Source organism: Micrasema longulum, unplaced genomic scaffold, assembly GCF_059751315.1.
Source record: "Micrasema longulum isolate JH-2025_06_02 unplaced genomic scaffold, ASM5975131v1 h1tg000331l, whole genome shotgun sequence".
Classification (NCBI taxonomy): domain Eukaryota; kingdom Metazoa; phylum Arthropoda; class Insecta; order Trichoptera; family Brachycentridae; genus Micrasema; species Micrasema longulum.
The window spans coordinates 1864516-1882273 of NW_028277535.1; the positions used below are offsets into that span (position 1 = coordinate 1864516).

Here is a 17758-nt window from a genome sequence, read left to right on the forward strand (position 1 = left end):
GGGTGATACCGCGTGAGTTGGATTTGTTCCAATGTTTCGGCTATCATCTTCAGGGTAAACTGTGTTTCCACTGGAGCAGTGGTGGCCAGCATTCTGTATACCATGCGCCATTTTTTTCGCATACAAAGTCAAATGCGCCATACAACTCGATGTATTTTTTCCTAATTACGTTCATGTTTGGCGTTGTAAAACAGAGATAGGAATAGAAACTGCTTCGTTTATGAGAGGAAAATTAGTACCTTATCACGGAATTCAATTAATTCATTTACGTCAGGGCACCTATTTTTAAATAATGGCCACAAGAATGCAATGCGCCACCTGTGATCGTTCAATGCGCCACAGTTTGACCACCACTGCCCGAAAGTATCTCGGTGGCAATGTCTCGAGACAATGTTTCGTCTTAAAAAATTATGTTAAAACGTAAACAATATTAAAGTCCAGAAACAAAACAGTTTTGGTTAAACAACTTAGTAAAAGGCTTTTTAAAATTTACAATGTTCAACAAAGATGGATAACCTCTTGAGAATATATATAAAGGCCTCGTTGTGTAAAGTAAGCACAGCCAATGTTAAGTTGAATCGAGTTGTAGTCCCGTGGCTAGTGTCGCGCATTCATGGATCGGAGGTCCAAGGTTCGCACCTCGCTCTACCACAACTTGTTTCCCATTTTCTAATAGTGAGTTATTTACAACTCGTTAAAAATGGCCCCAAAATTTAAATGTTTGGTTAAATCATAAGAACGCAAATATTTCTTTTTAAATAAAATAAAAAAAAGTCATAACTCTATTACATAGACTTTCATATTACAAAAAAATCTTGATTTTTGTTGAAATACCTGTCAATCATAATTAACTCTGTACCTAATGATTGAAGAACAAAGCATTAAAAACTGTTTTTGCGGAGAGAGAGCTTTTTTTAAGGTTAGTTATCATCACAATACAATTAAACATTTTAAACAATATCGAATTTAACCTCTTTTTGCACGGTAAACTTAACCACTAACCCTTTATGTGACAGGTAATTAATTACTAGACTCGAAGTACTTATGCACACTTAGATATTTATGCCGGGAATTGTATAGAATGATTCAAAATAATACACTTAATTTACATGTATAAATATTTTTTTTAATTAATGTGTTTTTTCTATCGCCAGATCGTATAAAATTTCATGATTATGATTATTTAAAAAAATATTTTAAGAATATTCAAGCTTGTGAAATTTTTTGCAGAAAATAACTGAATTTCAGCCCCTTACAAGTTATTACGATTAACACATAACAACAGAGACACAGAATATTTTAGAAACTTCACAAAAGTTTTTAAAATGACGGGTCACAAGCCCTGTAAATGCTAAGGTTTTCTTATTCCCTTTTTTTTAAATGATTACTATCTCTTTTATAATATGTTTATAGTTTTAACTGTCATTTATAGGGTACAGGATAAAAATTATGAATGTCGAAAATGTAAGTTTTCAGATATAACGTTTTTAAGTTTTCAAACATCTTGGACATTTAAATAAACTTAAACTCGGAAGAACCTGCTTAATGCTGATATTCCTCACTGTTTTCTATCATCTAAAATGGTTCTCATCAATATTTAATTATCGTTTTCATCCATCTTCAATCCCCTGAATGCATTTTTTTGTTCAAGTATCTTTGAAAGTACAGCCTAATAGTCAAATTTTATTCAACAGAAATTTGAATTAATAAAAAAAAATTCTGTGCAGTTAAAATGATTGTAGACAAAAAACAGGATTTCGCCCCCTCAGGGGCTTACATAACAACAGAGATGACAATAACAGGTCTTTTGTCTACAAACATTAATACAAATTCAAATTATGTTATTAATAATATGTTAGTTTTAATAAGTTCTTAGGTGATGAAACTCATTCTTTGTTTACAATTTAGACATAATATTTAAAATATTGTTGATTTTATTATTTCGAATTACCCTGTACATGCTAGAAATAGAACTTCATGAATGTTCATTAGTTGAGAAATTAATAAATCAAAGGCAGTCTGTAATAAATCATTGATTTCTATGAGTTAAGTACTTGACGTAAGAATTCAATACAGATAGCACGCAGTTTGTACGAAAATTTTGCTAAGTTTTCAATGAGTTTTCTCTCAATCCGCCTTCATTGGAGAAAAGTAGAAGGGAGATGGACCTTATATGCATTTTCAAAGTTCTTTATGCCATAAGTGATGTCCCATCTCTGTTGCAATCAATTTTTTTTCATGTTCCCAACCATGTCACCAGAAGTCAAATTCTTATATTTATCAAATCTTCTAAGAGCAACTTTCGTTTTTATGCCCCAATACCCAAAATGTGTAAATTAGTCAATTTGTCACACAACTTGGAATAGATCTTCCGGCTTTTCGTAAATCTTTTCGCCATTAACACAGTGTGGGATTAAAATGGATTGGCATGGGTTAGCTCGAAGTCTTATATGTTTATCGTGTTAATGAATATATTGTACACTATTATTTTATTGCCATTGTTTGTTCTTTTTGATCAGAATCCTGTTGATATGTTTCTTCATATAACTGTAGTAATTGGCTAAGGCCGCATGTATATAAATATTATTATGAATGTTTTTTTTTTCTTGGTTTAAAGATAAATACTAAATTAAGTTTAAGTGGCTACTTTAAACACTGCAAAATTCAGCATTCTGCTTATGTTTTACCGCCCTTATTTTCTCAACTCTTTCAGCTGTTGATTCTCTGACGTTAAAAAGCTGACACTTTTGTTGATGTAGGTGATGTTCATCTGGCTAATTTTTTTCACCTACTAGGCAACGCCCAAAAAATATTTTCTTCATTTTTTTTTACTTCCCATACCAGTGTAAGTTAAATCAATATCTTTTCACTATTTCCAAATATTTGTAGACAAGGCTGGACTCCACTCCCTAGGCAGTTACCAAAATTGAAAATTATTGCATCAGATAAGGTAAACATTTTTGAGAAGGGAAAATGGTAGTCTAGGCATTTAAAAAAACTCATGACTCAACGGATTTAGGAAATAAAAAATAATAATAATAATATTTACTAAAATATTGAAATTTTTTGACCATTTCCTGAAAGTCGTAAATAACTTGTGCTGGAAAAACAGAAATTGAGTTGTGGTAGAGTGGGATTTGAACCTTGGACCTTTGGCTCATGAGTCTACAATACTACCACGCGAGCACAACATGGTTCTTAATAATGAAAAAAAAGTTACATTTTTTATATGTCAAATGAAAAAAAAACACCAAAAGTAAAACAAAAAAGTTATACGCCATTCGAAAAAAAAAAAACTGTACTTGTGTTCGTTTTTACGTTACAGGTGTTATTTTATTTGATAACAAGCCTTCAAAATGGAATGCCAAGTTGATAAAAGTGAGTATTTTCGATACTCCTTCTGTTCGGGTTAAATCGAGGAAATAAATTAGTCAAAACTATACGCGATATTTGCGCAGTGGAGGATGAAGAAAATTAAAAACTTGGCAAATGCTTACTTTTTGCATTAAAAAAAGGTTGTGTTTCAATGTTTACAAACAGCATTAATTTTTTGTGGACTTTAATCAGATTCTTTCCTCAAATTCCGTTTAATTTCCTCGCATTTATTTATTTTCAATGGATTTTTGGTAAAACTGAAATAATATTAGCTATCATTCAATACATTTTCGAAAATCGGGATCCTAAATAAAGTACACCCCTGTTGTTAGAAGAGCAGAGTTAGACATTTGCAAAAATAATTCTGTATTAAAATTTTATTTTTTTTGTTTTGGAATTCAACCGTTAAAAAGTACTCAGGTACCTACTAAAATTCAACATTTTAATATCAAGAATTTTTAGTTTTAGAATTCATTCATAAACAAGTATCTAGGTGCCTTTCTATCAATAAAAAGTATTTTCCTTTTATCCGAACAGTTTCTGCCCACTTTCTCGAAACAATCAGGCATTTTTCTTTTCATTTCTTTTGGTTTTGAATTAAATGTCAAACTCACGTCAAAATCCTGCTGGCGGTTAAAAAATTACTTAATTTGCGTCGGGCATGAGTTGAGTGCCACAATGCTCAGGGTAAAACGTGGTCTGACTTTTATTCATTAACACGTATTCACATATCTTTTCCCTGGATTATGGCACAAGAGCAATGATTTTTGCACGATTTTGATTTAAGCACGACGAGAACTCATAGCTTTAGCATAACATGAGATAATAATAAAAAACCTACTCTTATTACGAATATATATAAATAACTCAAAAAAGGCAAAAATTAATAACGTGTGTTCTTATTCCTTAAATTATCTGGGTATATATATTATTCTTTGGTACGTGTGTATGTCACTAAACTCCTCCTAAACGGCTTGACCGATTTTGATTTAAAAAATCGGGTGTGGTTACCCAGTAGCTTAAATGGAAAAGATTGAAATGTCGAACTCAACGTCAAATGTCATCATTCCCTTTCCGCACCTTATAGTGCATAGGCTACTGCATTGGTAAACCAATCGTAGCATATCTTGATCATTTTTGTTACAGGAAGATAAGATGATCAGTCGTACGCTTCAGGTACTAGTCCAAGGACTATAAAATATTTTTATGTGAAAACATCGTTTTGAATAAATATTTCACTTTAACCATGTCGGGAATCAAACCCGAGACCCCTTGCATGGCAGACAAACGCGCTGACCGTTACACCACGAGGCCGACAAAATGCCACTCATATGTATTTTGTCAAAAATTTGTATATAAAAAAAACGTTAGCTGAACCAGCATGCAAACTAACGACCAGGACAACGCCTGTCGGGTCCACCAGTTACTAATATATATATTTTCTAAAACATACAAACTATTATGCCTCGTAGGGGTAAGCAGAGAGAATAGATCGCCAGACTAATTTGTTTTTACATACATTCAAAGCGTCCTCTATATTCATATAACTTCTCATGCATTCATGTCGATTATTCCGACTTAAGACACATCTACCTACAAGTACTTTATAAATTTCATGGCATGTCTTTCTCAGTTGTTTTTTATATTCATTATAATTCGCACTGTAAATCTTTTAAGCCGTTTGTTATTCTTTCACTTTTGTGATATGTCTAAAACAAATTATAAATATACTTATAAACAAAAAAAAATAGTAAACTAAAAGACGTCGTACTGAAATTTGCTAATTGGAATTACCGATGACCGATTTCATTGCTTTTGCTACCCCTTCGAGACTGGAGTCTTTGTCGTTGAATTAAATATATTTTTACAGTAAGAACAGAAAAATCCAAACTTAAAACTGGTTATTGTTTGAAAAACCTTTTGACAGTTTTATACCCGTATGCAGAGACAAAACTTAAGGTGAAGAAAGTACATTCTAATTTCAAATGCAGAGAATAACCCGAAGGTGAAGATAATAGAATGTACTTTCCTCACCTTGAAATTTGTCTCTGCATACGGGTATTAGTGTTGTGGTTGTCGTGAAAGCAAAAAAACTGGTCACCGGTTCTTCTAAATTTGTGGACCAAAGTAAAACTTGTTTTCTATTTCAATAAAAAATTACTTTAAATTTCCAGAAAGATTTTTTAATAACAAACTTGAATATTTCATCAGAAATTTCATATTTTATTTTTGAAATTATTGGATAAGAAATTTTACGACACCCTGTTTTTTTTTGTTCATTTATTTATACACCTTTCAGATAACTTATTCGGATTTAGAAAGGAATTTGGATTAGGTTTTTACATCAGGCAGAGTTTGTTTCGTGAAGTTGGTGTTAACACACTTTTCTTTTAAGGGTTTAAAAGATTTATAAACAAAAATTCTTCTCGTCCTTTAACGCTGAAATTGGCTGAGAAAAAATTCTTCGTACTTCCAAGTTTCTTTTATTTGGAAATATATTGGAGGTTTATTTGAAAAAAAATATTTGCCGTCAATTCCAAGAATTCACGTATTAAAATCTTATCAAAGTTGAAAGATCGAAAAGCAAAAAACAACCTTGGTATTTATTTATCCGTGTTTGAAAGTAATTACATTAACATTAATAATATTATGCTCCGAGAAAATAAATATCATCATCATCGTTATTACCTATCCGCACCCAGTGGTGCATAGAACACTGTATTGGTATTTTCAATACATTGGTAGGTCCAAGAACTTTTAATTTACTAGATCAGATAACAAAGGAATCTGAGTCATTTTCGAAATTCAAATCTGGTTTGAGTAATTGGTTTGCTCCAACGGGAATTGATTTCTGCGATCAAATGTAGACTAACTGGTAAATTATGAATATGTTTTTATAAATGTAAAATATAATAATGCATAAAGTATCAATGATGTGTATAAACTTAATATATATGTATGTATAAAATATAGTATAAATATGTATGTGCGAATATATATGTATATATGTGTTTAAATGTATGGTTATTAATGCATTGCAAGTGCCCCGACTCAACACGGATTTTCTAGCGAGTCGGAGCAAGTTCACAGACATGGGTCGTTCCTGATTGTGTCGCTTTAAACTGTGTCTCTGTCCTTAACAAATTTATGTATAATGTGATTAAAAAATATTTAAAAAAATGTAAAAATTCAAATGCAGTTTAACTGATTAACATATTACAACACAGATGGAAAACATTTTGGAGAAACTTTAGACATTTACAGAGTTTACGCTCTCATCATAGTAACGCAATGGTGTTTTATTTATTTAGTTTTCTATTGTTTACTTTTCAGCATGAACACTTGATTATTTCACTATTCTGCTCAACGTTATGTTTTTGTAAATTAATTGATATCATACAAAGTTATATTATTGATTGAATCGGCGTTAACTTTGTGGAAGAACAAAATTAATAGAATTAAACTAAATACTTTGTTTAAATACTTTGTTTTAAGACCCCTTAAGTTTATATTAGAGTACAAGTAATTTTAAAAAGCACAGACCCTTCTATCTGAAGAATCTGTGCTTTCGAAAACTATAAGTGACTAACTAACTAACTAACCATCACGCCATTTCCCCGGAGGGGTAGGCAGAGAGGATAGAACGCCACACCACTCTGTCCTGGCACACTTCCTTTGCTTCCTTCACATTCATACATCTTCTCATGCACGCACGTCGATTATTCTGACTTTTCACAAGACCACTTTCAAGAATTTGTTGTACTTGATCATGCCATGTCTTTCTCGGCCTTCCTCGACTTCTACAACCAGACACATTCGCATTATAAATCTTTTTTGCCGTTCTTTCATCATTCATTCGCTCCACATGACCGAACCATCGCAAAAGACCTTTATTAATTTTGTCGATAATGCTTAACTCAGCCTTGCATTCTGCTCTAATTTCGACATTAGGGCACCTATCATACATTGTTTTTCCGCACATTCGCCTGAGGGATCGCATTTCAACAGCATTCAGTCTACTTTCGTCCCTTTTTTTCCAACTCCATGCTTCGCTTCCATACATTAGGGTTGGTACCAGAACTCCATTATGAACTGCTAATTTAGCCTCTTGCGATAGACACTTATTTGCTACGACAGATTTTGAGGCACCATTAACTCTGTTACCGGCACTAACCCTCCTTTCAATATCCTTGCCCATATTTCCATCTCTAGTAAACATACTACCCAGATATAAAAATTCTTCGACCTGTTTCAAACTATCTCCATTTACTACAATCTTACATTCAGTCATAGTTACATTTCTTTCAAAGACCATGACGTTCGACTTTTGCACATTCATTAGCAAATCACTCTCCTTGCACACTTCGTAAACCTTTGTAACCAAGGATTGCAGTTCCTCTTTGCTGTCAGCTAGGAGGACTGCGTCATCGGCGTACAGAAGGCAACTGACAGTTAGATTACTCATTTTCGCTCCCACATCCATACTTTTCAATTATTTCATACATTTATCCATGTATATGTTGAATAACCACGGTGACATTACACATCCCTGTTTGACTCCTTTAGGGATGTCAAACCAGGAAGTTAATGACCCATTTACCCTTACACACGCTACACTATCTTTGTACAAAGAAGCAATATCGCGGACAAGGTTGTCACTCACTCCAGCTCCGATAGAACCATCCATATTTTTTTCCTATCAACTCGATCAAATGCTTTTTGCAAATCAACAAAAGCGCAAAAAAGCTTCTGGTTTTTCGCCAAAAACTTTTCTGTCATATTGCGTAATGCAAATATTTGATCCATACATCCTCTACCATTCATAAATCCACTCTGTACATCCCATACTTTCTCCTTGGTCACGTTTCTTACTCTTTCTATCAGTATTCTTCCATACATTTTGCCGACAGCGCTCGGAAGACTGATAGCTCTGTAATTCCCACACTCCACCTTAGAACCCTTTCCCTTGTATAACGGCATAACAACTGCCCTCCTCCAATCAGGTGGAGTCCTTTCCTCCTTGAGACACAAGTTAAAAAGTTTATGTAGCCATGTGAGAATTAATTTGCCACCCGACTTAATAAACTCTGCTGCAATACAGTCATACCCTTGCGCTTTACCGTTCCGCATACATTTGACAACACTGATAATTTCTTTCATACTAATCTGACTTACCTCATCATTTTCGTTCAAACACACCTCGGATAATGTTGATACATCGGCACCGCCCGAGTTACCAGTGTGCGATTCATAAACTTCCTCAAAGTATTCCTTCCATCTTTCTTTTATTCCACTCTCACTAGTCACCATTTTCCATCCTTATCTTTAACTTTCCATTATTGAACCACACGTTAACTACTGTAGTAGCATTTTATTTTTATCAAACAAAGAAAACATAGATAAATTAACTGTATTACAAAATAAAGCCTTTAGAATCATTTTGAAAAAAAACAGATATACGAGGGTAAAGTCGATGGTAAATGAAATGAAATTATTAACATATAAACAAAGAATATTTTACAATACAATGATATTTGTTCATAAAATTATAAATTCTAATAAAAAAACAGAATTTTGGAAAAAAATTGATCGGAACCAGCATGAACACGATCACAATACTAGAGAAAAGAACAAAATTAGACTTCCATTTAGGAAAAAGGCAAAGTCACAAAATTCAATTTTATTTAAAGCAATTAAAAAGTATTACGAAATGGAAAAAAATATTTATGAAGAAAAAAACATATCAAAATTTAAAATAATGGTCAAGACATATGTGATAAACAATTTATAAATTAAATATATTTGTAATGTTATTATTAGAACACACATAACAATATGTATGATATGTGTGCCCTACTTTAAGATTTAAATAAAATAAAAAAACAACTGTCATGCCTCCGCTTTCACTGCTACTCCTGGAGTTTTTCACAGCTTTCCAGAAAACTTTAATGTTTTCATGGAAATTGTGTGTCATTTTCATTCCATAAGTGCTTTACAATAAATTATAGTGGTCAAAGAACAAAGTGTTTTGTTAATTGTATATTTATTTAAAGTTGGGAAAATTCCACTCGTCCATGCGCTTTGTAGCTGCAAGTTAATTGGTAATCTAGCTCAAATATGTAAATGTTATTAACCATCAAACACCTAAATTTTGTGAATGGGGCTTAAAATTTCAACCATCCATGCCCTAAGTAGTTGTAAGACCTGTTGCAATATATCATTACTCCTATTTCCAGTTTTTAGTTCAAAGGAGCTAAAAGAGAACCTTTATTCAATCTCCTGACTGAAGTAGTTGCGTGTTATGTCTAGTTATCAGTTCAGGAAAGCTGAAAAAATACCATTATTCAATCTATTATTTGAAGTATTTGAGTACTTTGTACAGTTTTTAGTTCAAGAGAGCTGAAAGAAGACCTTAATTCAATCCACTGAAGGAATCGATGTCCAATTTGTCCAGTTTTCAAAAATTAATTACGTTTAATGCCATTATATATGTATATTTTTTCTAAATGTACTTACTAAAATCTTTACTTAAACATTTGAAAACTAAAGTAATACTGATGGTACCTTCTGCCATCTCACAACCAATTTGTTCAGTGACTTACACGCTATCCGATGTAGATAAAGGTCTAAAATTAATTACCCTTAATGCCATTTTATATGTATATTTTTTCTAAATGTACTTACTAAAATCTTTACTTAAACATTTGAAAACTAAAGTAATACTGATGGTACCTTCTGCCATCTCACAACCAATTTGTTCAGTGACTTACACGCTATCCGATGTAGATAAAGGTCTAAAATTAATTACCCTTAATGCCATTTTATATGTGTATTTTTTCTTAATGTACTTACTAAAATCTTTACTTAAACACTTGAAAACTAAAAAAATACTGATGGTACCTTATGCCATCTCGCAACCAATTTGTTCAGTGACTTACGCGCTATCCGATGTAGATAAAGGTCTAATGATGATGAAGATATTACATGTATCTCTCCACATTATTATTTACAAAATATACGATCAAATTAATAACAATATTAGTGGGGAAAAAAAAAATTGCGTGCGCCTAGCCCGTATCAATTTTAAGAACTTTTGATCTCTCATTTCGTCGCAATTCTACATTAATCATTTGAATTTCCTTTCGTTATTTCTGAACTTCCATTAAGATTTGGTAAGATCGTTTGTACAGCGCCAACGCAAAGCTTGAACATTTCGATAGGAGCACCGTGTCACGGAGAAAGCATTCTTATCAAAGAGAGTCATTTTAACTTGTTATATAAAAAAAGCAGTCAGACTTCACATTTTCAAATTATTCGAGCACATTAATTTATCGTTTCCTTGCTTCGAGATGGTTCTAACTAACAATTTTATTAAAATAACATTTTAGTTAATATGGTCGTAGAACCTTGGGTGGACAAATGCATTACCCAATTCTATGCAGTTACCGGTTCCATTATTAAATTTTTATTATTTTTACAGTATTTAAGTTTGTTTGGATTAAACCAACTGAATCTGTTTGTTTTCAAAATTAAATGTTTTTTTTCTATTCAGTCATACAAGCAAATATTATTTTTTCAATCGGAACAAAAAGTAGCGGGTTACGTATATTCGTTTTTTTTCGCGTTATGTTGGCACTTGCGTTTTTAATTTGTTCCAACAAGTTTGGTCATTTTGAATGTTCAGTTAGTTTTTGACAGCTGCTTTGCTTGCACGTGTTTTAGCTTGTCTTCGATTTTGCCTATTCTAAAAAATGGACCAAAGAATCCGTATCAAATTATGTGTGAAAAAAAAAATAAGTACGCTGTCGCAATTCAAATATTAACTGTAGTAAATGTTAAAGCTACCTTGGACCAAAGTAACGTTCATCGATGGTAAAAAATGTTCTTAGAGAGCCGAGAAGATGTGAACGACGAAGAGCGTGCCGGACGCAAATGACGAAAATGTTGATGAAGTGAAGAAAATAGTATTGGCCAATCATCGAACCACCGTAGGAGAAGTTTTTTGAGGACCTTTAAAAAGATGATGCTACGCTACGCTTGAGGAAGAATGAAAATTAGGTTTTGCACCATGATAACTCTCGTGCTAACACATCGTTGCCTGTGGGCTAATTTTTGGCCAAAAACAACACATTAATAATGCCGCAGCCACTTTTTCCCCAGATCTGGCCCCATGTAACTTTTTCTTGTTACCGAAACTGAAGAGGCCCATAAAAAAACGACGCTACGCTACGGTTGAGGAAATAAAGACGGCATCGAAGGAGAAGCTGAACAAGATCACAAAAAAATATTTTTTGAAGTGCTTCGAGGATTGGAAAAAACGTTGGCACACGTGTATAATATGTGGTGGGGATTACTTTGAAGGAAACAAAATGAATATTCATGAATAAATAAATGATTTTTGAAAAAAACACAAAACTCGCTATGCTTTTTGATCAGTCTTCGTAATTTATGCTGTTAATGTAAATAAACAAAAGACAAATAATGACTTATTTTTTTAAAGCCAATCAACAGGCTTAAGTTAGCCCTAATAGATTGGCATAAACGAGTAAAACTTTGTCTTAACAGTCATAAAATCCATTTAAATTTAAAAAATGTATAATTAACAAAGTACATAAATATGGCATAATCTAGGCGGACATGGCAAGTGTGTCATCGCGATTCAGGAGTGACAACACCGCTTGGTTCTTGAATGCCTACCCTTGCTGTAGGAACACATCGACAGTACCCTTTAATAGGATTTGGTTCACTGTTTTGAGGATCCTTGGCAGAGGGGAAAATAATCCTAAGTTAGTTTTATAAATTCCCACAGCAAAGACAGGATTGGTACGCAAGTTACGGCGAGGTACATTACGGTTTATCTGTGCAAGGATATCATGGGCATCTATACAGTTATATATTAATTTGAACAAGAATATCAAACCTGCCAAAATCCTTCTCATTTCTAAATTGAAGATATGAAAGTACTCTAGACGATCATTACAGTTAATTATGAAAGTATTTGATCCGATTCTAAAAATAAACGATTTAAAAAATTTACATTTTTTATGAGTATTATAAAAAGGAGACCATATTATAGAATTAAATTCAAACAACGAACAAATGATTTATACAATTTAATTGCAATTTTCGGGCTTTTGAATGACTTAGTTATTCGCAAAATAAATCTACAGATTTTGGACGCTTTCTTTGAAATGTGGTCTTTGTGATGGTTTAATTTAAGTTTGTTATTAAAAAGTAAGAACTCTGCCTGTTGCATGGTAGGCAAACGCGGTGACCACTACACCCTGGGGTAGTCAAAATCTAAATATAGATCACAGAGCTTTATGTTGTTAAATGTGATTTTTAACTAACAAATATAATTATCCTACTTCTGGGAAAACATTGAACGGCCTTAGATGCTGGATTTCTAAGTTACGATGCCGTGAGTTTTTGGTTGTATTTATTCATATTATGCGATGTTATATCACTTAAGTACCTACATAGAATTGCGAGTAACGAATATGAATAAATTCATGTTTCCACGCTTACTCTTTAAGATGGAAATTCCCTTGTAAACATTGGTTTTAAAACAATGTTTGCCAAAGGTCTGGGAAGTTATATCCGGGGACAAATAATAATATCCAAATTAGCCATATTTTACGCTTCTAACACCCATGAAGGGAATTTACTACCGCCAAGAGACCACGGCTTTGCACACTTTTATTTAATGGTACTCTCAATCAAGGAAGAAGTGACGGTCGTGTATAAAACATGATTATTAAATTTCCGTCCTATATCCAGGGGTAATGCTCGAGGATAATGATCCTTAACGCATACCATTTGTAGGCCTCCCTGTTCTTAATGACATATCACGCTCTAATATGGTAGTCAGGTGAGGTTCAGGACTATATTCAATTTTTAGATTTAAAAATAAATGACATCATCATCGCTATTTTTAACTCGTTTGCCCTCAATCCGATCAGAATTTGGATTATTTATAAATGTATTTATTTTCAACAATGTTTTGCGTTTGTCTAAATTTTTGTAGACAAGGACTGGATTCAACCCCCAAGGGACCTGTTCATACTAACATATTACAACAGAGATGATGAACTTTTTGGAGAAGGGAGTATAGAAGTCTAGGCATCTACAGGACGTATGACCTGTCATTGGCTGGTTCAAGATTCCTAGAAGGTTGAATCTAGTTTTTGTCTACACAAATTTGGACAAACTCAAAACATTGTTGATAAATCCAGCTGGTCCGTATATAAATTTAAAAATATTTTCGGGCGATGCCTACTATGTAGGTGACATAATTCAATCATATGAGTCATAACCGCAACAATAAAGGTTTCAACTCTTTTACTTCACAAACATCAACAGATGAAAGAATTGAAGGAATATGGATGTTGAAATATAGGAAAAAATGGTGAATGTTACACAGTGTGTCAAATGGCCACTTAAACGATCCATTTACTAGTCATAAACTCTGTGGATGCCTAGACTTCTATAATCCCTTTTTTAATTTTTAAAATCTCTGTTGTAATATGTTATTATATATTTTTATTTTCTTTAATAGTTCTTAATTTAAATCCATATTGGTTTTTGTAAGTGCCACACCAGGGCCTCGATAATGACGGGAAGTTAAAATTTATCTTAAATTTTATCTGCAAAGTAAAATTAAGTTTTCTTTATGAAAAATAGGATATGATAACAATTTTTCAAACATGTGCTATTACCGGTTACCGACGAAGATACTTTGAATTTTCTTGCAAATGTACACACTTTCGTACATAAATATCGATTTTAGTTTACACCGTCTCAGTATATACCGATGAAGATAGTCTTTCATAATCGCGGCCCTGAGTATTGTTACTTTGGTGGGTACTAATACTGCGTGAAAAATTTCAACGCTTATCAGTTCATGGTTTACCTCTTCGTTCTAATTCTCAATGCGCTCTCTTAATACCCATCCACAATTTCTCTTTCTTCTCTAACTCATACAGTGTCCATGCAACTCGAGTGTGGAATCATCTCCCATCCACCATCAAAGATGTTACTACATTATCTCTGTTTAAATCACGTCTGAAAAAACATATCCTTTCTCTTCTTTCCTCTCTCTCTTCCTTTCCTCTTTCCTCTTTTTTCCTTTTTCCCATCGAGTAATAGTTTTGATTTAAGGTAATTTATTATGTTTATTTCTATTTTTATATATGTTTAGGTTTTTCATCTTTTTTGCTAATGAATATGTTCTGTAACTCGAATTATAAAAATAAAACTTTTATTTTATTGGTTGGTTGGAAGAAATTGCCATTTGGCAATAGGCCCGCAAATGTACAAAACGTTAAATCAATTAAAAATAAATTAATACTTAGTATATAAAGATAGCACAAGGGCTATAATCTCTCTCTATTTCCTTTTTTTCTCGAAGTTTTTGGTCGTCACGGAGCGCACTGTGCTTTAAAATAAATATTGTATACAGTTCACAATTATAAAGATCGTTCATTTAGTAGATATCGATCGCCATATTTATTGAATTGGCTACAACACCAGCACACGTTTTCCAAATTGCTTTAAAAAAAATAAAAAAACCCGCTAAGCCTCTTTTCAGAGGCTTGTCCAAGGTAGGAAAGAGGGAATATGGAAGGAGTCGATGAAATATATACTACAACACTCAGACCAATTGAAAGACCCGCGACGCCTGTTTTACAGTTTTCCGTCTAACCAACAGAGCCGCGGTGTCTGTCAAAAATAGTATCAAGAGTAAGTAAATAAATACCCAGAAGTAAATATGTAAAAAAATGTCTGCGGTTCATTTGACATAACTAAAAAATAATATTTACTCTTAGGGAAAAATCTTGCCTCACCCATTAGTTAAATGAACCTTGCCTTAGAGGTAAGTCTAATATATAAAATGACATACATTTCAGGTAAATTCCTTCATCTTAACATTAAGGGAAGCTGAAACGTATGTTTGATGTTTCAGCGAATTCTAAACACAGTACTGAACACACATATCGTTAACATCCTTTGAGAAGGTTCTATTTACACAAAATCTTAATATTTAAACAAAAACAAATAAATAACTAGCTATCAAAGAAGTTAACACATTAGAAAAACTCGATTAATTAATTTGATAAGCCTAACTTATCCACATTTTGGGTGTTTTATGAATGCCGCCTTTTTTATGAGAACAGACCTACGTTTTAATATCACAAATACCATATTTTTTTTAATTCCACATAAAATTATAGCAGAATGAAAATTCAGTGTATTCGAGAAACAACACATGTCCTGGATATATTGTTTCTCACATAAACACTAGAGTATTGATCAGTATTTTTCAACGCGAGGCCACTTTTTTTTCGACAGATTTTTTTCTGCTTTAAGATATAAGATTGGCAGATCGGATTTATACCGTTTAAGTATATGAGAACCTTATTGCACAGTCAAACTTTAAAAAAAAAATTAGGGTCAAGAGGGCTCAGATATCATAGACTTTTAAAAATGGGAATCATCATTTTAAAAAAAAAATTTTGTTTACCTGAGAAAAAAAGTAGATAGTTAGATGAAAGAGTCTTTCAATATTTTTTTTATTAACTTTGAATACAGTCAAACTTTTTCTGGATATGTTATTACTGGACCATTTTTCGATGTACTATTATCCTATACTTTTAAATTAAACAGAAAAAATAACGTTCATCCTTCCGTATAATAATCCGACACTAGTCTTCCAGAAATTAAGATAGAGGATATGAAAAAAATAATGCGCATAAACTAGCTCGGCGACGAACTGTTTGCAAACCGTTTGAACCAATCAAATTAAATTTTGATTCATCAGAAAATAAAAAAAATTCCCAATCATTTTCTGTCCATTTTTTTTCTTCCGCCCATTCTTATAATTTTTTTAAAACAATTAAGGGTATTTTTATTTTTCAATTAACACGATAAAAATTAAAAAGATAGATACTTAAAAGTCCAATGATCTCAGAATGTAAAATTTGTAGGTTTATTTATAACATACGGGTAACGAAAGATATTTGTATCATTGTATTAAAAATTGTGTTCATTATGGTTATATAATTTGGTTTGAATGTTTTCATTCAAGTAGGTGTATTATGCTATCAAAATAAAAAGCATCCTTGTTTGTGTTCTCTATGCAAAAAAATATTAAAGCAATTTATAACAACATTTAAACTCTTTCAACTAATAATATAAAAACATTTTATTTGTTTTCTTACCTTGAATATTGGAGTCCTTCAGATTTCTCAGGAATATAGTCTTGCGATATCTGAAAAAAAAAGTTAATTTATTTTTCATACCCCAATCGTAAATATACAACTTCGATTACAAGTTTAGTAATATGCAGAATACTTTTATCTAAATTTTTTTTTTGGTTGGATTTTTATTTTTATTTTTTTTACCTTCTCAGTAAGAGGTGTTAATAAGAAAAAAATAGTTTCTGAAATGGAAATAGATCCCCTCGGTATAAAAGCCTAGATCCGAATCAGATAAGATAAGATTATATTTTTAGGCATGGCTTACTTAGAAGATGATATAATTTAGTCAGACCAATATCATCCGCCTAAATAAAGTTTCAGCTTTTAAACTTTACAACAATCAGCTCATAAAGGTACACCCCTCAACATAAACGAAATCATTTTAAAGACCGTAGCTTTCCTTTCAGTTTTGCTTGTACAAAAATATAATGTGCAGGTTCGATTTCCTTTGCTTGTCTTCGCACCCGAATACTTTGTTATCCCTGGACTGGTACCTGAAGCATAAGACTGATCATCTTACCTTCATGTCACAAAAATGATCAAGGTTCACAGCGATTCGTGTGCCAGTGCAGCGCCCTATGCACAATTAGGTGTGGAAAGGGAATTCTGATGAAATTCTTGGACAACCACATTTTCTTCTCGAAAATGTTCTCCATCTTGGTTTTAATGCGTTTAAAATACATATTAGTTTTTATATTAAATATTTATTTACCAATTTTGTCATATTATATTTTTTTTGTACGACAACTGACCTTAGGGCCCAATTACATTGATGAATTATATTACAGAGCACTCAGGCTTGAGAAAAAAACAGATTGAATATCGCTATAAATTAATTGCGTAGTTGGTATTAGGAATAAATTAACGTTAACGGGAAATGATATATACAAAGGAATCATAAATCACTTAGATCGTTGATAAAACTTAATTAGACCGCTTGAACTATTTCCTGTCGTGACCAAATGGCTTAATTTTTGCTAGAATTGTTTAGTGCTTAATGCATGGTATGATAAATATTATATATAAATATTTACAGTTCCTTTTCCGCATAAGGTTTTGTATTGCAATGGCAAGCCGTGATTTATTTTAAATATAGTCTACAGAAAATGTTCATTACTTTTTAC

General features: G+C 32.3%; 1 long non-coding RNA gene across 1 annotated transcript in view; it reads right to left on the reverse strand.

Moving 5' to 3' along the window:
- Positions 1–17290, reverse strand: part of LOC148282426 (uncharacterized) — a 299440-nt gene extending 282150 nt beyond the window's left edge. Inside the window, exons 1-2 of the long non-coding RNA XR_015822101.1 lie at positions 17265–17290; positions 16596–16645 (exon numbers count right to left, since the gene is read on the reverse strand). This is a non-coding gene — a long non-coding RNA (uncharacterized LOC148282426). The remainder of the gene's footprint in view (positions 1–16595; positions 16646–17264) is intronic.
- Between the last annotated feature and the right edge of the window lie 468 nt (positions 17291–17758).